The 22,031-nt window shown below is 47.3% G+C and overlaps 1 protein-coding gene across 2 annotated transcripts in view; it reads right to left on the reverse strand.

Annotated features, from left to right (window-relative positions):
• RTKN2 (rhotekin 2) overlaps positions 1 to 22,031 on the reverse strand; it is a 106,280-nt gene that overhangs the window by 71,474 nt on the left and 12,775 nt on the right. Inside the window, exon 1 of one of the 2 annotated variants that reach the window (XM_040563777.1) lies at positions 1,804 to 9,660. The exons of the other annotated variant lie outside the window; for it this stretch is intronic. The gene's annotated coding sequence lies outside the window, so the exon portion shown is untranslated. Of the gene's footprint in view, positions 1 to 1,803; positions 9,661 to 22,031 lie in introns of those variants that run through there. 2 annotated transcript variants of the gene reach the window in all.

Here is a 22,031-nt window from a genome sequence, read left to right on the forward strand (position 1 = left end):
AATAAAGAAACTAAAATCATAATTAGAGCTATAATGAAGGAGCTGCAACTCCTCTATCAGTTCATTTAATTGCCATGGTGACCACACTGAACCATCAAGAACAGGTTTTATTGCTGAGTCCTGCTCCGCTGGAAGACAAATTTGTTAGCAGCCATCACTGGGGCTTCACCTAAAGCCTCCTCTCTGTGGAGGACAGCTGAGGGTAGCAAGCAAAAGGCAGAGCCCGGGTCCCAGAGAGGCTGGCAGGACACTTGCTGAAGGACAGGCACAAGTTCAAGTTTCCAGAACCGTAGGTGGGGAAAATGGAAAGGAAGATGCAACTGGTGCACTCAAAACAGATGAACACAGCATGCGCTAAAGAAGAAGGAATCGGGGCACCAGTACAGCCTCTGTCCCCCTCTATTCTTTCACTGGGCTTCAGTAACTTTGTAGTTTTGGTTACTATTTGTCAACAAGGGAACAGGGGTGCCCACTGCACCCCCATCCCACACAACATTCCTACCCCATTTTCCAACCTACACCATTAAAGGACTCACAAGAGCCAGCTTATTTTTTATTTTAGGGACAGGGGCTTCTCTTCCTTTTGCTCTAAGTAGATGAAAACCTACATTGTGGATCCCCGTCTTCCTGGATTTCAGGACTGGGGTTACATTACATGTAAATCTGGATGGTGGAAAAGGCCTGTTCACCTGAGCAAAAGTTAAAATAAGTTCTACTTTATCCATGTGTGCCATCGAGGTGCCTGAGAGGCAGCCCGTGGGATTCAGCTGCAAAGGACATTTCCCGTTGTCCTAAAAACTGCTCTGAGTTCAGAATCAGCCCATCAAATGCGAGCCCAGTCTGAAAATTCTCTTTTGGGGGGAGAAAAAAAACTTGAAACAGACATCAGAGTTTGCAGATGAATCCAGACCGAGCCTTTTTGCCACTAGGTGGTGATGGCTGATAACGAATTGATGCAGCATCTCCGTGTCCCACGGCTCACGACCAGCTCACTCGACCCTGGGGCTTCGCATCCCCGTCGGGGTTTTGCGTTTGTTGCACCCCAGCAGGCTCTGCCCACACCAGAGACACTGCAGCACCTAGCCTCAGGCTGAGCTACAAACTGACGAGAGGACTTCACCAAACAGGTGCAAGCGCCATTTAATTAAAAAAGCCAGGGATGCTGAATGAGGAGGAGCCCAGTAAACGATGTGTTACTAGTGGTCACGTGCAATGCAAACAGCATCAGCTGGGCCAGTTTCACAACCACACGAACAGAACACAAATGACCAACGTTTCTTTTTTGGATAGAGCCAAAGCTGTACAATAGCAGCCACGGGCAAAAAGCAGAGTTTTCCACAACGGCAGCCAAAGGCTGAGGTAGAGCACATTGGTGATGTGCTGGGATTTTAACGCAATAAGATAAAAGCACTGCTGCCAAAACAGGGCAAACGCTCCTCTCCTCCATGCAAACCGCCTCTGCAGCACCAGGTGCCCAGGACAAACTCCTTGGGCTGTGGGGTGCCCTCGCAGCTGCCCCAGTACAGGGCCATACCCTGCACCATGCTGCAGCCACAGCACCCCTTCTCCATCCTCTTGTGAGCCTGGCAGCTCCCACCCTTCCTGCCGAGTGCATGAGTCTGCTTCTTCCTAACCCTAATTAAGGGGTTTTATTCTTATTATAGAAATTAAGTCTGCTTGGAACAAAACGGCAATTTTCTGTTATAAAACGATGACTTTCTGAAAGACATAAGAGGACTAATGCACTCGGCAACAGCTAATGACTACATGCCAAATGGCCCTTTGCTTTTAGTGCGCACCCACCTGCGTCTTCATGCTCTGCCACAGCCTGTGTGCCGGTCTGTGCTGAGAAACATCCCAGTCAGTCAGGAGGTGCCTCTGAAACGGGAGCTGCGGGGCACACATCCCCTCTGCAGGGAGATGCCTCCACCCCAGAGCACAAGGGCTTTGCTATGGGGCAGAAAGGTGAGGGCCAGGACAGTGGCAGCTGCAGGAGGGAACTTCCCTGCAGTCCCCTGCCTGGGAGCTGCTGCACAGCTCCCAGCTGGGTGCAGAAAAACTCCAGCTAAGATGACCCACACCTGGGCGAGGCACAGACAGGAACTCAATGCACCTGTTACGCCCATCACTATGGCATTTACCAGTGCAATATGCATACAGTGCTGATGAACAACTGTTTGCTGCCCCAAGAAAGCTTCAGGGAGCTTGAAGATTGCGAATATGTATTAAAAAGGTTGTCGTTCTGTGTTGTTTTTTTTTCCCCCCCCCGAAGAACATTAAGATGTCCTAAAAATGTTTCAACCCAGCTGGCACAGCCCCTCTTTCATGTCAGAAATGACTCCCCCTCTCTTCTCAAGCACTTCCCTGCTTCAACAAGCAGTGCCCCAGGGGGGAGGCAAGCCCACCTGGCTGGGGTGCCCAGCGGCACTCGAGGAGCGCCTCAGAGCAACGTGGCAGCACAAATGCAGGATTTGCCACTTTCAGAGCAATCCACATGCAGAAATCTGTTTTTATGAAACATTAGTCAGTTTAGATAACAACAAATCAGTACAAATCCAGTATTCAAATAAATTACCAGCTTTGAATAGCTGACCCACTTTATACATAATCTTGGCACACAATCTTGACTATGAAATTTGAGGCAGATTGGTTTCAGCTTGGTCAACTTGGAAAGAAAGAAACGAAGAACATGTTAAAACGGGGCTCCGAATTAAGGCTTCTTTCAAATTTAACTTCAGCTCAAGTTGCCTTGTTCTTACACTGATAGAGATTACAATCTTCCGCAAGCATCCTGTTTAGATTACCTGCCGGTTGGTTTCCCATGGAAGTATATTTGGTTGACAGACACAGCTTGAACCTGTCTTTTGACTACTGTGCTACAAGTGTGGCGAGCACCACTTGCCTTGCTACGACACACCAAAAAAGCATTGCAGACCACCAAGAGCCCTTCCCACCCCTGCAAACTGTACCATGCACAGCATGTACAGGGCAGTGCACAGCTCCCGAAGGCAGCATTAAGGAGAATGGTAAACACCCCGTGCTAGGATACATGCATCTTGTAACCCCAAAGCACTTCTTAATCCCCAAAGCACTTCTAATCTGAATTAACCTACAGAATCTCTGGGACTGCGAGTCCAGTGTTGCAGCTTATTGAGCGTGCACAACTGTGGGGTGGTTGTGTGGGCTGTCCTACCTTTCCAAGGAGCTGCAGCCAACGTGGCTGTTGCTGGCTTCTTGCTATTGGGACGCGCTCCTTGTAGGATTTGCAACTGGAGCCATAAGCCACAGCTGAGTCCCCCTTTTAAATATATGAGCTTTTTAAATAAAAGTGAAGGCCAACGAGAAAATTAAGTTACATGCTAGGGATGGTACAGATGAATCTAAACAGTAGATCTACATCACAAGTTGGCCAAGAATTCATCTGAGTACCTGAATGTGGTCGAAGCCAACAGCAGCTTGTATTAGCAAGTAAGACACTGTCTTCTGTAGATGAAATGGAGACTGAACTCTAGTCCATCATCCAATCCTTCTCTAAGTGGACACCAAGACCCGACCACCATGCCCCCTCTTGCCTCCAGCTTCAAAGAAATGCGCAAGGGAGCCGCAAGCTGTCAGCACACTTAACCTTCACCCTGGTACTATGGATTCAATTCAAAATCTACTACAAAGTTTTAATCAGCAACAGCACTCATGCTGCAGGTAGAAAAATGGATTTTTGCTAACGCACAAAAAGAGGACTGCGAGCAAAGCCATTGAGTCACTGTAACAGAACAGCATGCCTCTTCTACAAGTGTATAGTTTCTGGTTGGTAGAGATTCGAGGTGAGGGAATACAAGCAGACAACCGCCAGGTAACAATGAGGGAAAACTACACACAAGATACAGGTCTAATGTTCAGGATACCTGCGGACATGAACAATGTAATTCTGTCACTTAATGGTAGCTTGTAACGAAAAGTGGCAATGGGGTTCTTGGGAATTGGACAGACTCACATAGCTTGTTATTTTAAGTAAATACCACAATCAGCATGAAATCCCAGCAACTAAAATATGAGAAACAGTATGAACTACCAGTCTTTTATGGGATGGAAAGAATCCGTAGCTATCCAAAGGCTAGTTTGGCTTTCATACACGTGTATATAAACCATGAGTCACTTTACATCGTCTTGACTCCAGCTCATTGCAAAACATAGAGGCTTTGTTAGTGGTGTTTAAGTTAATTGCAGGTATTCTAGGTTTAGTTAGTGGGTGACGGAAAGAAATATTAGCCTTTTGCTTAAAAGGAGAAACAATTCAAATTCATATTGATACAAGGAGAACAGGGTCAGGAAGAATATATAAGCAATTGCATTACAAAATTCCTAATACTAAATACTGCAAGGGAGAGCTATGGATATTTCTCTGCTTAAGACAACAGAGAGAACCAGTCCCGAAACTGCAAGAAGACCGCAGTCAATCCGGCCTGCAATGCCCCGCTAAGCTCTGCAGGGAGCGAGGTGGTTCCCTAGGGCTGTAGGCTCACATGGACCTGGTGCATTTGGAGATGCATGTGAAGGCACCTGTCCCACTAACGTGTCTCTAGCGGCTGCCTCAAGCGTGTGCCTCGCGCCTCAGGGAGCCTGGCTGCTGCCATGAGCCAGCTCCAACAGGTCACTTCAGTTCTCGGTTTCATTTACCCCACTCACAAAACCGGGGTAATGGGTCCTCCTTTGAACACTCTGAGCCCTTCTGATGGAGGTTGTTACAATTACAGCTACTATTGCTGGACATTAATAAGCCTCCCTGCTCTGTGGTGGAGTGCCCAGGTAAGCAATTTGCCCATTTTACGGATAAACTGAGATACTGAGACACTCATGTAGTAAATTAGCATCAGCGTGGAAAAAATAGGTGATCCATTTTCGGTTTCCTTCCTTAGCAGCTACCAAATGCTCAGGGGACTGTGGAGGGCCCATCCTGACAGCTGCCTTAGGTTTTAAGTGTGCTCACTCATTTTAAAGAAATGCATAATACCTCTCTGTTAAGCCTCGTGTGCATTTTCAACTTCTAAAACTGATATCAATTCCAGGGTTCCGCAACAGCCTGCCAAGAGCTGGCAGCTAGCTGGCTGCTGCTTTGTCAAAGAGGATTTACTCTGAATAACGTTGGCTGGAGGTAGGAGACCTAATTCTATTTCTAGCTGCACTGGTATAAAACCGAAGTAACGTCTGCAAAAGGCAGATGCAAGGGTGTAAAAGGATTGCAGTGGGAGTGAACCTGGCTCAGAGGAATTGTTGGTATATTTTTTTCAACGACATACGCATTTGGAAACTAATGGAAATGCTAAATTGGCTATAAAGATCTACAGTGGAAAAGTAACATTACTTTCAAGAATCTTAGCTGCTGTGAATAAATGTAATTAGGACACATTTAAATTTGTTTAATAGTTACCCAAAAAGGTTGTTTGCAATCTGCAAAGTAATATGCCCCTAAGTGTAATGGGTAGCATATGATTTCATTAGCAGCAAAACAGGCACAATATATTGCAAGCTGAAATTCCTATTTTCCTTTCTAACTAGAGCTCTCCCAAACCCTTACACCAGAGTCACTGCCGTAGGAAAAGGCCTCTCAGGGGTTTATTTGGATTTTGTTGGTTCTTTCCGCTTGTTTGTTTTTACAGAATGGGAGGTATTTCCCAGTCTGCTGCGCATCTATTCTCCGTAAGCGCACAAAAGGACGCCCACCGTTAGCGGAGCAATGAGAAAGGTCACAGCGCAGGACCCCCCAAAAGCCTGCTCTAGGTGCAGGCACTGCGCACACAGTTCCCTGGCCCCAGTGCGACTGCTCGCAGAGCAGCTGAGCTGCTGGGGCCGCATCTCCATGCACCTCAGCCAACTCCTCAGCACCTCGCTGGGGCTTTTCAGGGAGCACACTGCTTTTCTGCCCTGAATCTACCTACCAAGGTTTTACAGCCTCCCTTTGAGCTGTCTGGAGAAAGAATTCATCTCCTGCGTGCCCTGGTGAGCTGGGGAAGCCAAACCCCTGCCCAAGTGCTTATCTGAGCTTCATCCTCTCCTAGGACAGGGTAAGGTGCCTACAACAGCGCTGGCTGCAGGGGTAAGATCAGGGCCGCACGTGTGACCCCCGGCTTGCACGCTCAGGCTGTCTGCCAGCAGAGCAGCGTCACAGCTGGAGAGAAAGGGTCTGCGCTTTGCTGCAGGGCTTGTGGCTGAGCAGCAGGACATCTCTCAGTAGCTGGGTTTTGGGGAAAAGCAGGAGGAGCTGAGTGTCAGAGACAGACCCAGAGAGGCAGAGCAACTCGCTTGTACATCAGCGAACGATTTGGCAGTACTTTAAAATCACCCTTCCCCACTGGTACACTACACTGAAACGCTTGCTTTCTTCAGCTTCTCCTCCCAGGGCAGTGCTGGGCTCAGGCAGGTGACAGATGGCACAGTGGGGATATGCAGGGACCTCATGTGAATGCAGCAGGGCAGTCCCACCACAGCTGTGCTGGCCCCAGAACCCCCAGCGACCACTACGAGGACAGGGCGGGAAGTGAGACCATCTTGTCCCCACCCCAAATGCTTCCAGTATCAGGAAATTAATAAAAATGAATACAATACAGGAATACACAAAAGACTACAAATATCCCCTTTGTCGTATCTGATTTGGACCTGGAGTGTGTCCCAGCTTCAGTCTAGCCACTCAATAATCCGAATGGGGAATGCTACATAAATTACTCATTATTCCCACCAGATGAGCTGTCAAAGGCTGCAGAAACAAGTTCATGTTCGCTTCACCTCTCTCTGCTCACTCTACTCTTCCTTACTTTCCCCTCTAATAAGATCTGTTGTTAAACACTTCTGTCTTGAGATGCTGAGAGAGAGGAAGAAGGGAGAAAATACAGAAACCCTCTACCAAGCATCCTCAAGTTTTATTTTTGAACAAAAGAACAGAAGGACACCATAAAAGCCAAAGTAATTGCGCTTTCAGTGTGAGCTCATCATAAAGCAGCCTCCCCGGCCTCTTTGCACACCCGGGGTTTCCACCGGCACAGATGCCCAGCCCAAGAACTGCAGAAGAAACACGGATAAAACTCCCCTGTTGCCAGAGGAGATCCTTGTGAAGACCAAAGGCAGCTCTGGAGCAGAGCTTGTGCATTTCTCACATTGCAGCTACTCGTATTTATTTTCAAAGCAAATCACAAATGTCAGAGTATTGCGTAAACACTGCATCCAACTGCTGCACGGCAGCTGCCACCCTGCACAGCGCACCCAGCAACTTCAGCCCCCCGGTCAGCCCATCCAGAACTTCGCCACGACTAAAGCAACATCTTCCTTCTATTCTTCTGAATTAATCACCCATCTTCCACACTTCCAATTAGTCCCTAGAACCTTTATTTCTGTCTGTCCTTCTCCAGGGTTTCCCTTTTGTTGTTGGTTCCACGTTACGGCCAGCGCAAGTGGCAGAGAGCTATTGGTCTCCAAAAGGATGTTTTCACACATGGCTCTGCCCCAAACACCTGGAAGTACTTGTAGCCCTGGAAAGGCAAGCCCAGATACTGGGTGGCCCTGGAAAGCCAAATGTCATTTCAAGTTTGCAAAGGCTTCCTGTCATCACTTTTGGGCCAGACCAAAACCCTGGAGTGAGCCGTCCCCAGGGTCAGGAGAGGCAAAGTTCGAACCCTGGCTGAAATGTGGTGCCTCGAGTCTCTCTTGTGCTCCAGCGACCTCTGAGGCGCTCCGCAGCGCGTTGCTGGCGCACACGGTGTGCCGACGAAGCCCTGGCCCCTTGGCAAAGGGTGCTTGGCACCGTCCTGCACCACAGCAGCCCCAGAGCCAGGAGGAGCCAGGGTCCCAGGGCCAGACAAGAAGCCTGCAGGCTGCGGGACTGACCTGGCACCACATTGCCCAGGGCAGCCAGAGCACCGAGGGAATGCCCAACCCTGGAGGGAGCCTCGTATCTCTCCATCACGCCAGCACAACAGAAAGCCACCGAGTAACAGCTGGAGCGGTGCCACGCTGATTTTCTCAGCACAGAAGGTGCACAAAGCGCAGACACCGGCTTGCCCGGACTCCTCTGTGAGCTGGCTGGATGCGTGACAGCTCCAGACTACACAGAATTGAGGAAAAATAGGGATGGGAAGGCCCCATGGAGGTCATTTAGTGCAGCCCTCATCCTCAAGGCAGGATCAATTTTCCCCTCATCATTCTTGGCAGATAGGAATAGAGAGGAACCAAGAAATCAAACTTCAGTGAATTGGGGCAGGCTAAGTGTAACTATGAAAGCATGTCTGCTCAGGAGTAAGCGTGAATGCGCTTATTCTAGAAAGCCATGCCATAAAAACAGTATCAAGAACTTGACTTTACCTCTTTTTTAAAATAAGCAAACAAATCTGGAAGCTTTAAAATCCAGGATATGGGTTGAGAGCTATTTCATAATCCTTAGTCACCTATACAGTCACCCAATGCGGAAATGCATCATATCACACCCTAATATGCAGTAGGCAAATATTTTTGTAATCTAGTGCTAATGATACCAAATATTATTAATATCTCATTTGGCACACTATTGTAAAAATAATATTTAACAACGCATTAACTGTAGTTGTAGCAAGTGATGTATTTAGCTAATTGTATGCAATTAAGTTATAATTAAAATGGGGACGTTTCATTATCTTCCTTGCTTTTCGCTAAAAATCTAAGCAGGAAATTCAATAAATGAAAGCTTCTGGAAAATCATGTGAAACATCAAGCGCTGGAAGATGAATATAGCACAAGGCATCATGTGTTGTTCATCTAACTTTATTAAAACCCCGCCAAGTTTAAATCTTTAGACCTTTCATACTGAGCTGAACTTCATTCCTTTTTCTTTCCTGTTTCTTCATCCTGTCTATTATATCACCCAGGCTTCGAGCTACTGCATCATTATATCCTGAAATGCAAAGAAAAAATCACGTGTGATGAAATGGCTGTGTCTGAATTGTGGAGGGAATACGGATGCAGTTCTGTATTTCATCTGGCATAACTTCTCTGCATCACAAGGGTGCTCCTTCCACTTTTGTCAAGACTGATAATACATGTGGGCAAAACATAAATGTTACAAATTGCAGCGTGCTTTCTGTTAGGGGGCTGTTCTTTGCTCAGCACGGGTGATTAACAGTCTGTGTGAACACAGAACGCCTGATGTGCACACGCTTTTGGAGAGGAGGAGTGGGAATTCACCCTCTCACCGATCCTCGTTGCAGCCAGTTATTTCCAGGATTTCTTTGTCAGCATTGCTGCAACTTTGCGCTTGCAGTACTTGGAGCTCCATAACAAGGACTTGTGTGTACAAACTTGGCCACTTAGGAAACAAACCAAGGAGATATCTGCACGCGCACACACACACAGACTGAAAAACAATCCCCATGCAGGACCACGTCTTCATCTTCTCCTTTGCTTTGGGAACTGCACAGACCCCTCCGAACACTGGGACACAGGAATATCAGGCTTGTATCCCCCTTCCTCTCCCCAGGCCAGACCTTTCCAGCACCCACGACAGCCACACAAGCTACCAGTACTAGAAGGCGAGCTGGATCAGCCCGACGCACCACACATTTTAGATTACATAGCTTCAGCGCAGAGCTTTGGCAATGTGTCAAGACTTTTCCCTGAAGACTCCAGCTGCTGTTTCTCCTGTTTCATTTAGCACTCATATAAATTAAAAGTTTTGGTAACACATTTTGACTGCTGTATGCACATCACTCTTTCCATCCACACTTTGGAGTGATCCACGCCGTCCCCTTACCACAGCCCATCGTGCTGAAGAAGCCAAGTTCGCTGGCGTTTGGCACCCACCACCTGCCCCAGCAATTCCTCCCCAGACCTGAGGAGCAGGGAATGTTCATGGCAAACGAGCAGCTGGCCTGCTGGTGGCTTGGTATTTCCAGCCCAGACCGAAGACTTTTTCCAGGTAGATGCTCACTGCCTGCCAGAGGAGTGAGGTGTGATGGTGAGGTAGTGGGCAGTGGCAAATAAATGCCTGTTTCAGTCCACACCTGCTGAGGTAGGGTGCTCAGGCTTCTGCCTGTGGGACCTCACCATGCTCAGAAACAAATAAACCTGGGGACAACCTTTCTGTCAGGCTTCATCCCACACTGCAGAGAAAGCTTACAGAGCACTTGCTTTAATTCAGCGTTCATAAAACCCCAATCCAGACATGACAGACCCCTTCTGCTCTCACAAGTCCCTCGCCAGCTTCAAGTTTTCTAGCCCAGCGGACACACCAAAGAGTGAAAGTCAAAGAACAGATTTCCTATTTCCTATAAGGGGATTTTGCTTTCCTATAAGGAAACTTTGCTTTCACGTGTGGCTGTGGTTAGCCACTGGGACCTGCTGCGAGGGAGGGAAGCTCCCGTTCACCTTGCTGGTGCTGGCTGGGGGTCCCAGCGCTCAGCGCCTCCTGCGCCCGCCTGGCACATTCTTCAGCCTCCTTCCATCCAGCAGTGGCAACTCAGTGAAGCACTGCCACAATTTAAATAGTTATTTGCATTTCATTAACAATGACAACATTTATTTTAATGCAGTTAAATCAGAGTAGCATTTAATTTAATTTTAACAAGATAGTTATTAAGCTAACCAAATATCAATTGATTGCTGAAGAAACCACATTGTGAAACAAATACGTTGAGAAATAAATCTTGTTGCCAGGCCATTAATGTAAAATCACATAAATAATAAATGTCTAATTAGGTTCTCTCTAATGAAGAGCTCCAACTGTTCACTGACATTCTCCGGGAGGCCTGCTGCCTCCTGACGTTGGCTGTTAGGGGAGATGGATCCAAGCGCTCGGAGGGCGACACAGGCTGACCAGAGCCGGGCAGGTGGCTCTCAAGAGGCCCCTGGTGCCCACCTGATGTCTCGCCAGCCCTGCACGCCTCCTGGGGCTCTGCCCGGTGGTGCTGCTCAGAGACCCGAAGGTCTCAGGCCCCAGAGGGAGCCAGAAGCCAGGGGCACGGATCCGCTGCGCTGGCTCTGCCCCATCCCCACCACGGGGCTCAAGGTGTGGGGTCACCCTCCCACGCTCAGCAGGAGCACTGCGCAGTGCTTCCCTGCGAATTACCCCGTGTCTGGAGCAGCAGAAACGGTCAGTTGTAGCAGACACAAACATTTCCTTTTCCAGTATTGCTGAGGACGTGTAATTTTCATCCATTTGTATGTGTGGGTATCGTTTTCAAGGGTTTTGTTTGTTTGCTTATTTAAACACAGATCTCTTGTGGGGAGTTATTTTCATAGCTTTTCTGACCATCTGCTCCGTCCAGCTGCATAAAACAGACCAAAAAATCTCACCCAGGCAACTCTGAATCAAGTCTGCAACTTCTGCTTAAAGCGTATTATATTACATGCAGTCTTGATTTAAAGACTATAAGTGATGGAAAATCCACTAAATCCCTACACAAGTCACCCTGATGGTTAGCTATGCCCGCTGTGAAAAATGTTCACCTTCTCCCAAGCCCAAATTTGTCTGGCTTTAATGTTTATTCACTGACTGTTCCCGTGCCTTTTTCTGCCAGGTTAAAAAATCACCAGCAATCAGAAATAAATTACTTGGTCCTGAAGCTGCCGGAGGACTAAGGTATAAACAAATCGAGAGCAAGCCAAAGAGATTTGTCCGCGTGCAGACAAACTGCCACCGAGGGCTGCCTCCTGCCAGCATGGAGCTCAACAGCCCCCAACCTCGGCCGCCTCTCGGTAACTGCTATGGGAGAGGACGAGGGCTCCGCTGCCCTCCACCAGCAAGATTTTTGGAGGGAAGCCACAGCAATTGCGAGGAAATGGGGTCAGAAAGCCAAGTTACTAAAACATGAGCATGTCTTCAGTGGAAATTTCCCTTTTTCGATAAGAACAATCCACACCTGATATACCTCGCACCCTCAAAAACAGGAGCACCTGAAAAGAAGACCCCCCACACCCCACGTCCCCAGATAAGCCACCCAAAACTGCACTCCCCCCTTGCGCTTCCCATTCAGGCATATATCGCACTTTAGGACTGGATCACCGGAGGAGAGGGAGTTATTTTCTTCTTTGTTTTACAATGGGCTGCACATACCATGTCGAGTGCCCCATGAGGAGCTCCTGTCTTTGGGAGAGACGAGGAGCCCCAGAGTGCTCCTGAGCCCCCAACAGGAGGTGCAACTGGCCCCAGAGGACCCCCAGCTCCCACAGGGGGCAGTTGGATGGGATGTAGAGACAGCTTGGCTTTCCCACCCCGGCACCCACATCCCGCTGCTCTGCAGCCACCGTGGGAGCTCTTCCAGGTGAAGCTCAACCCAAAGCAGCCCGTGACGGATTGGTCCTGCCCGTTAACCTGTACCTACACCATTGTGTTCTGGCAGCAAATGTAGCTGGGCTCCTAGCAAGGGCTTGTATAGCTGAAAGCACATTTCTACCGAGGACAGACAACCTCTCAAATGCTGATACGGAAATTGTGGGGCTTGTTTTGCACAACACTGCTTGGCCGTGTTGTGGTAGCGAAGCCCCCGCAGCCCAGAGCAGCCATGCCCCGGCCGTGCCTGCCCCGAGCCCGGCTGCACCCCAGCGCTGCTCGCAGTCTGAGCCGCCAGGCACATGCGCCCTTAATCGCAGTAAAAGCAGCAGCCGAGGCTTGGCAGGGTTAAGTTACACAGATCAGAAGCCGCGATCTCTACGAGGGAAGCAGGTGTTTGGGAATATGATCTATTTTTCCAGGAGGATGTGATAAATACTTTTGAGCTAATTATTTTGCACCAAACCATTCTGCTTTAAAGCAAATGGCCTCCAAGGAGGACTCGTCAACTCACAAGACAGGCGGGATTTTGCACAAAACTTTAGGCTCAACGATGACCCTGGGGCAGGATGGGTGATGGCAGCAGGCATGCATCTTGCATCGGGTGAGCCTGCACCAGAGCTGCAGCTTCACCTACAGCCAACGTGTGGCCAACCACACTTTTTTTTCCCTTGCATCTTTTCATCACTCTTTTCCAAATGAAGCAACTTAAACACATCTGGGAAGAAAATTAAGCAAGTAATCAGAAAATGTGCTGGAGCTTGTGCAATACAAATGAAATAGCTGTTGAGCACTAGCTGCAATAGCACAGGATGCACGGGGTCAGAGAGGTACTGCAGGCTGGGGAGAAAACCTGGTCAGCCAGGGGACAGATGAATCCACATCAATCCCTTCCTGACTAGAAAACGTGGTGTTGGCTAGGCCGAGGGTGCCCGTGACCTGTGAAATGACCAGCACCCAACGGGTTACAGCGGGGAGAGAGCCCGCAGTGCAAACATCACGTCCCTCACTCACAAAAGAGTAAATTATTAACTTTCCCTAATTAGGCACCACTCCCATTCCACCTCTGTGTGTTTGGGATTTGGAAAGGGCTGAGTTGGCAGGCCTGCAGCTCTAACAATGCAATCTCCGCTCCGCACAACTAGGTGGGACCGTACCACCATCAGCCACCCACCCACCAGCCCTCTTGGTGGTGGCAGATGAAAAACTCACTTCCACTGTTTACCATCCTCTGATAAACTTCCAATAAGGAACAACAGAGACTTCCCCCACCACCAGCCCGTGACAGCATTCTGAAAAATCACTCGTAAATCCCTCCCCAGGCCCCTGCAACAGCCCCAAGAGCACCCTGCCAGTGCCCCTCAGCAAGGAGGGACCCATGGGAGGTGAGGAGGGCTCCGACCCTTGCTCTTCAATTGCCACAGGCGCAACATGGAGCTGCCATGCAAGAGCCAATCTCTTTCCTGTACAGAAACCCCAGGAAGACTCATCTCCATGCTTCCACTCGTCCAAGCTATCCTTCCTTTTTCCATGGATGACCCCAAAGATCACGCAGCTGGAGCTCGCCCTGCTCTGCAGCTCCCGGCTGTCCAGGAGGTGTCACGGCCGGCTCAGCTCTGCCTCCTGCTACTGCCTCCTGCTACCAGCACCCGCTTCCCCATTTAGCAGCTGATGGTTTGTGGTGCAAGAAGCCCTGTAAGTTGAGGGTGCTGTGTCAGGCCTTAATGGTCATCTTCTTTCCTGAGGTCTCCCCTGCCAGGGCTTACTGAAAGGTGCTTGGCACAGCATCTCATTTTCCAGGTACAAACAGTTTGGGGGAGAAAAAAAAATAAGGGAAAAGAAAAGCAAAGCACAGCAAGTGTGCAACAATGTTATTGTGAGCTGAGAAGATGTTAAATGAATTAATTTGATTCATTCTTAAATTTAACTGGCAAGATTTAATGGTTCACATTGAAAGCATGAATAACTATTTTGTTCAGTGAATGACTACAGTTTAGTGACTCTTGATGTCAGTGTATTTTGCCCAGGGTAAAACTTGCTATATGAATTATTCACTGCTGGGTGGAATGAATGGGCCATGCTCATACACAGAATGCCAACTGTGGTTATTTGACGTGACGGGGCACACTTGATGCTGACAAAGGACAATAGTTAATTTACAGTGCGGTACTGGGGCTCAGTCACTCTCCTTAAGATCTTTATAGAAAGCATGGCACTTTTTGTCATGTACTCCACATTAAGATGGATTCTGTGTGCCAAAAAACACTGAAGCATAGCTCACTTTTAAAAATGTTCACTAGTTTAAAGGCAAAAAAAAAAAAAACACCTTCCTGTCTTGTTTGGCTGAAACATTGCTCTAAAGAAAATGTGTTTAAGAGCAACTTAAAAATAAATGGAGAAATGCATCTATATATCACTGGAGCATCTTGTCATAGATGCAATAGTTGATAGCTATGAGAATCTCTCCTTGATAGGAAAGGATCTGGCAGCCTCTCACACACCAGGATCTTGGACTGGAAATAATAGTGCTTTTACCTAAGCTTTTATTTCCAAAGCCGGGAGAGAAGAGACCGGGCAAAGTTTCTACACTAAAGTATTTACAATGAGCAATCGGAGTAGGACATTTTCCCAGCCTTCTTAAAAAGCTGTTGCTTTAATGCAAGCCATTTGTAATCTGGAAAGACAGAACGCAATTCAGCCTGATCTGACAAATGGGCCACAAAAGTTTACTTATGCATAATAATGATACATTCATCTTTACTTTACACTTCCCAACTGCATGCTTATTGCAAACATCTGTGTTGCTGAAACTGGCATTACAACTCATTTATATGGTTAAAACCAGTGATAGATGAAAGGGGAGGGGGAGGGGCAGGGGGCTCTGTTTCCTCCCAAGTTTCACAAACAAATATTTGGTTTCATCTTTGAGCATTTTTCTGTGAATGGGCTGAGTCACTGCCCTGGCATGAGCAGAAATAACTGTATGGATAGCTTCCAAATCAGCAACCCAGCACAAACCCCGGGTGTGCAAGTCCTGCAGTGACAACACACCTCACACTCAGAGAAAAGGCTGAAGGCAAGACCACCAAAAGGCAGCTTTCATTTCTCCACCACGTCACATGCGCCCCACCATGCAGTGACAGCAGAGGCATTCCCCTTCTGCTTCGTGGGCCAGCAGCTCCCCTCAACGCCAGCTCCGGGCCACGCTCCTCCATCCCCAGATCTCCCCTAGAGCAGCTCAACTCTTAACGCCATACCAAATTGAGGCATCCTCTTGCCTTATGACAAAATGATATGCTTTCCCTCAAAGTAGAGTGTGCTGGAGACGGTGCTTACCTCTGAAACAAGCCTGCCTGGATTGCCAGGCTTTCATCCCTCCTGACTCCGGATGATTTGGCACAAATCCTGCTACTCAGTGCTGTGCAAAACAACACAGCCAGAACTGAAATGCAGTTTGCATGGCTAACAGTGAAACGGGACACTTCTCTGTGGCTCCCAGATCTGCCAGGCATCACATGTATTTGTTTCTGTGGCTGTGACCAGGTCACACTTCGGATTTACAGCAGCACACGAAGTATTGAATTTCTGCGCTCCCATTTGGTGAGCATATACCATCCCTGGCGATCCTGGATACACATTAATGCACCAGTAAGGCTCCCAGGTAGTCTTAGATGGATTCTCTCCTCAGACACCTAAATATTGTTTGTTGTTTGACTGCCTTCATTTACGACACGATATTGTGTATTCTTCATAGTCATGAAGAACATCTCAGTAACCCTGCAGCCAGGCTGATGGGTGTGCACATTTGAAGCCCTGCACTCCCTATAACACACACAGAGGACACTGAGATCACAAGCTATGCAATTTAAAAGAAAAATCTCTAAAAGCTTACAAATGTTTTCCATTCACACAATTCCCTGCCCCAAAAGCAGGGGTCAAGCTTTCCACATGTGAACCCTTTAGCGAGACGTCTCCTTTTGCTCCAGGTATCTCTGTTTAATTGCTGCCGAGGAGTTGGCACCTCCCTGCCTGGCGGAGCGGTGCCCGGGGTCTCGCTGGTGGTGCCAGCCACCTGCTGGCAGCACGCCTTCACCTGCAGGGCTGTGGAGGGGAAGGAGGGAAGCAGCTAACAGAATGAAGAGTCAATAATAAGAATGCAAAGTAAAAAGAAAAAAAAAAGTCCACTTCCTTTCACTGATTAGTTTTGGTCTCTGCATTCATCAAAAAAGCCAGGAGGGTACAGCAAAGCAAGCCATGAGACTCCATTAGGAGGAACATCTGAATGAAATGCTGTCTCTCTGCTGCTTTCTTATGAATATGCTCTGCTAACACGGTCCTCTTGTAAAAGAGCAGAGGGAGTGCAGCCCGCCATGGCACTTACATGACAGTGTGGCTGGAGGGTGCACGAGGAGAAGCGACTCCTCTTTAGCCCTTTCAGAAAGAAGAGCCTGCGCCTCCCTGAAGCCTACAATTGAGAAGCCATTATCTTAAGGTATGTTTTCCAGCCCCTGCTATTTTCAGGGCTGACTGTTGCAGACTGAAAAATACCTCCCAAATTTTTCTCTTTCTGTGCATTCCGGCTGTTTATTTTGTGTAGATACTTGTCCAATTTCAGATAATTTCATGTCTGGAATGTCTGCAGAACTCAATGTGTGGGACTATCACAAGGCAAAAAGAAGCATTTTTGCAGGAAGTGCTTCTTAACACTGAGGACTTTTACAGAGAAGATCTGTGCCTTGGTGTATGCATGCTATCTACAGAGATTTACCACAAGCAACAGACCTGGATTTTGTTTGTTTGCTACAGTTTATATCAGGTGTACAAGCTGTCATGCACAGAAAATCCCTTTCATTAGGAAAAATGAGAGCTACAGAGCTCTTCACTGCTTTCTTTGTTGTCCCTCTGATTTCAGGTATGTTACTGGTGAATAATATCCTATCATAAAATACAAAGATTGCAGTAATTGGACATGTTAAATATTGGTGATGCAGTGGGCCTCTGGATCGCTAAGCAGTAATTCAACAGCACCCTCTTGAAGCAGAAGCACGCTGAACTATGCCATTCCCTGCTGCTTCCAACTCCTGCTGCTGCTGCTACAAATTGCACTGTTAGATGAAACTGAAAGAAGGTAGAAGAGTGCACCTTGCCATCCATGCACACCCGAGCACCAATCAGCCAAAGGCCATCTGGGAACAGAAAGACACAGCCATTACCTTATATCACAGCCCATACTGCCACTGCTTGGGTTGGATTTTTTGAAAATGCACATGCAGTGTGCATCCCGTTACTTAACCTTTCTGTTTTCACTGAATTACATAGGAACATCATCCTTTCCATACACGGCTTTGATAGGTCTGTGTGGATTGAGACTCAAACCAGATTTCATATTTTTTAAAGAAGTTTGCTGAACTGACTGACAGAGCGTGCTTGGAGATGTTTCCTGGCTGCTTCGCCCCCAGCACAAAGCATCTGCAAGTAGCAGCACCAGCCACTCGCCCCGCTGGGAAACCCGAGTCCAGCTACAATCCCTGCAATACTACCAGGCTTCAGGCCAGGATCAGACAAGATCTTTATTAGTTCCTCTAAGTAATAATGAACTGAATATCTAGCACGTGCTGTTTTACTCAATGGAAAAAACACAGGATGATTAAATTAAGAGCACAATACTCTGAGAATCCCTCCCTTTTGATCCCTGTGTGACATCCTCCTGTTAACTGCACTATTGCCCTCAAGGGAAAGACTTCAGAAGCCCCCAGGCTGAGCAGGAGCTGCACACCAGGGCTGAGCTCAGCGACCCGCAGCATCCCCTCGGGCTGCATGCACAGAGCAGCCTGGCTCTGGTTGTTCACAAGCGAAGCTCTCAGGGATGCACCTCGGCACTCGCTTACCCCAGCACTGGGTATCGGTTTGGTTCAGACGAATCCAGGGGCTAGGGCTGTGATTTTGGGTGTTCTGGGCTTGCTGCTGGGCACCTTGAAAGTAATTCTTCTGTTCAGCTGCTTAAGAAGAGGGCAGGGAAGCTTGTGGCAGTGCCAATGCAAATGTCCTGGGCCTGAAGTCCTATATATGCATACATGCACGCACATACAAATATGTATATTCCCGTCCCCCCACATTTGCTGATCCACTTGTCTTTCTAAGAAATGAGAGCACTGGGAGAGCTGACTTTCTTCTCACAAACTCTGTGACTTTCCTTCCTTGTCCCCAGCTATCCCAGGCCCCTTGGACAGCCGTCACACCCTCCTGCCTCCGTCCCATCTCCCATGCATCTGCCTGGAGCATGAATGCCAAAACAAACACGGGAGATACAGCGGCATTTCTCAGACTATTACAGAACCTATTTTAACAGATGACTGATGTCTCTGGAGTAATGTGTGTGGGAAACAGAGATACACTTCACACTTTTAGGAAGCTTAGAAAATGTGATACTTCTAGGAATACAAATGACAGCGGTTTAAGTATGTTGAGTATCCACCCTCTTTCATTTTCTTGTGCCCAGATTTCAACAATAGCACCAATTTCTGCAGTAAGTACCATTTAAATGGCTAACTGAAAGAAATCTTCAATTATGTTCATGAATATGGATAGTCTCTGCTTGCTGATGTACAGGATTGTGTTTATACAGGAGAAGGACAGCTTGTTGTTGTTCACATACACAGAAAATATTTCAGCTGTAAACACCAGTTGGTACAATTGCGCATCACACATTCAGTACGGTCTCTGGGTGCAACGGCTATGTTTAAGCACCAGCAGTCTCCCTCAGATGAATCTCCCAGCTAGATTTCTGTTATTTTTTCTTTAACAGGAGGTAAGCCATCAGCTGTAGAAGGGACATTTGCAAGTGTGAAAGCAAATGAAACTGTGGGGGAGGAAGAAGGGAGGACAAAGAGTGCTTTACTGAAGATCTCGGCAAAATATAGTTACTAGATAGGATTTGTCCCAGCAGAAAGACTCAAACAGAAGGGACACATCAGGGAGCATGTGGACAGAGCTGTCATCTACAGGAGCAGAGCTCTACAATGATGTGGATTTGGGCTGTTTGCAAATACCATGCAACTGACTCTTCTAAAGATCACACACTATTTTTCAACAGACACCCACTCATCAAGATACTGTCTCAATTCAGTGAAATCTAATAATCTAGTTCTCGCTGTTTGTAACTATTGGAGTTCAGAAGCCTAAACAATATTTGGCTAAATAAGTGCTGTTTATTTCTACAAAAGCCCCTCTCCACTCTTGCCACTTGCAGAGCAAGATTCAAGGTCTGCGAGTACAGATGGATGACACAGAGCTCTGCTGTGCCTTACATCCATGGACAGAGACTGCTGTTCTGAACAGCTACTGAAATACAAGGAGTGCACCTCTGGAGAAGCCTGCAAGAGGAAAAGCAGCCAGTGTTGCTCTCTCCTATAAAGAAGGGACACGGCATACGAGAAATGGTTTATTGTCCCATGGATTGACACTTGCAGAAGGTGGGAAAAACAATTCATTAGAGGATATATTTTTGGAGCTGCTGTGGGAAATCTCAGAGCTTGCTGTGAGGGAAACTCACGCCCTGCAGGGAGGGAGCGCTGGCCCGCTCAGAGCCCAGGATAAACACTTGGCAGGAAAACAAGCTGTCAAGGATCTGCACCAGGACTGGGCACCTCAGTCCTGCAGAGACCAACACATACACTACGCTTTCAGCACTTGAGCATTCCCAATCTAACCCGTGGCTGTAAACATATGCATGTGCGCAGATTTAGGACCTTAGCACTCTTTTTCTCTGGATCACATTGAAATTGTTTCAACTGCACTGCACACAAGGGATTTGGGGCAGCATTACCTGCATAGCCTTTCCTGCAGGCTGAGTGTTTGGAGAGCAACCCGTGCCCAGACACACGGCTGGTCCAGCCACAGCGGGCTTACTGCTGCGAGATTCACTGAACAGAAAGGCCTCTGATAAGCAGGAAGCTACTGCTATTATTGTCTTTACTCTAATGTTTTGATTGCTGCTAACGCTGCTTCTCATCTGCTTAATTGTACCTTTATATAATGGTGAATTAGTGTTCATCTAGACTCAACTACAGATTAGTTTGTAACAAAGGGGAGCCAGTGAAAACTAATCTGAATAATTACTTATTTTGTTTTACTGAAGTTTTGTCCAAACTACTAAAATTGTTCACACTTTCAAGGGAGCTTTTGCCTATGTATTCCTTACTAAGCCCAGTTCAGTCAAGATTTGATCAGATTTATGTCATTATCAGGACACTTAAGGTCAGTGGATTGTTACAGGTATTAAGGACTTCTAATTTGCATTCTTCTGATTACAACACTAACTTTTTCAATCTCATTTTTGTTATACCCCATCTGATCTGTTGCTGAGCTGCCAGAACTGGAATTTTGAAACAAAAATACTTAACAAGGTGTGGTCAGCTCTTCAAGCAATGATGGTTTCGATGTTCAGATCGAATGTTTGCTCATAGTTTACCAACAACGGCCCCTTATAGAAGGATAATCTACATGCTCTCCAACCAGTGTGTTGGTTGCAATCACAAACAGAGCTGTTTGATGTACACCAGGAATTAGTCCTTCCAGGGTCTCAGCTGATTGCCTTAGCCAAGACCGTTTCTCCCGTGTTGGGAAACTGAGGTCTCTTTGCCAATTACTGCTGCCTTTTTGTAATCAAAGAGAATAAAAGAGAACTGTGGGGCTTGGATTCTACCAGTGATTCGATTGAGCCATGAGCAAATCAAAGGGGAAGATGAAAAGAATTCCTGGGGAAGTATTTATAAACCCACAGGACTGAATGACAGCATCCAAGATTGCTAACAGAGCTAATAGAGGCAAGCGCGATACCTTGAGCAGAGATTTTTGAAAGTTCATGGAGAACAAATGAGGTGCCAGAGGATTTCAGAGCAACAAAATACAGCACTCAACTGAGTTATAAAAAGGGGCATCCAGGAATTTACTAACCAATTCATTTAACTTCAATAGCGAGTAAACTATGTAAGGAGTCATAAAGGAGCCATTATGAGAACTTAGAGCAGCCCAGAACCATAAATAATTGGGTGGGAAAGGGCTTTAGGAGGTCATCTAGTCATCTCATCAGAAATCTCATAACTGTAAACATTCAGCAAAATATAGTACTCGGATATATACATTTCAGCTGGCCCTTCCTACACATCAGAGGAGAGAATCCAGCCTTTATTTTGGGAGGGGGAACATTCCTCGTGAAAAGCCCACTTTAAATGAGGGACGTTGTTACCTTTCCTGCATGGTTTTGTCTCACTATTCAGCTAAAATCCCCAGAGGTGACAGGAGAAATTACGGCAGCTGGCACAGAAAAGGAAAGCTGTTAAACTTGATGATCCTCTTTTTCAAATTAATATATCCTGGACAGAGAACCAGGTAACAGATCATCTAGGGGGTGAACTCTGATAACATGAACAGGCTAGCGCAGGGACAGTGGGGCTGGGTGGGAAGAGAGCTCTGGCCAAGGGAAAATATAAAAGCAAGCTTCTCCTGCCAAACACTTGTAGCACAGGGAATGAGGGCAAAAGATAGTTTTATTTAGGGCTTTAGGAAGCTTTTTACCAATTAACTGGAAACTTAAAACCCGTCATTTCAGCTCATGCTTCTGTGAATTTTTATATTTTACTGTCACGTCAAACACCATTCAGGTCTGGAGTCCTATCTTGGACGGGGCCAGATGACCTCCTGAGGTCCCTCCCTACCTCAGCCCCGCTGTGTCTCTGTGACACTGAGC

The sequence above is a fragment of the Cygnus olor genome, chromosome 7 (assembly GCF_009769625.2).
Source record: "Cygnus olor isolate bCygOlo1 chromosome 7, bCygOlo1.pri.v2, whole genome shotgun sequence".
In the NCBI taxonomy this organism is placed as follows: Eukaryota; Metazoa; Chordata; class Aves; order Anseriformes; family Anatidae; genus Cygnus; species Cygnus olor.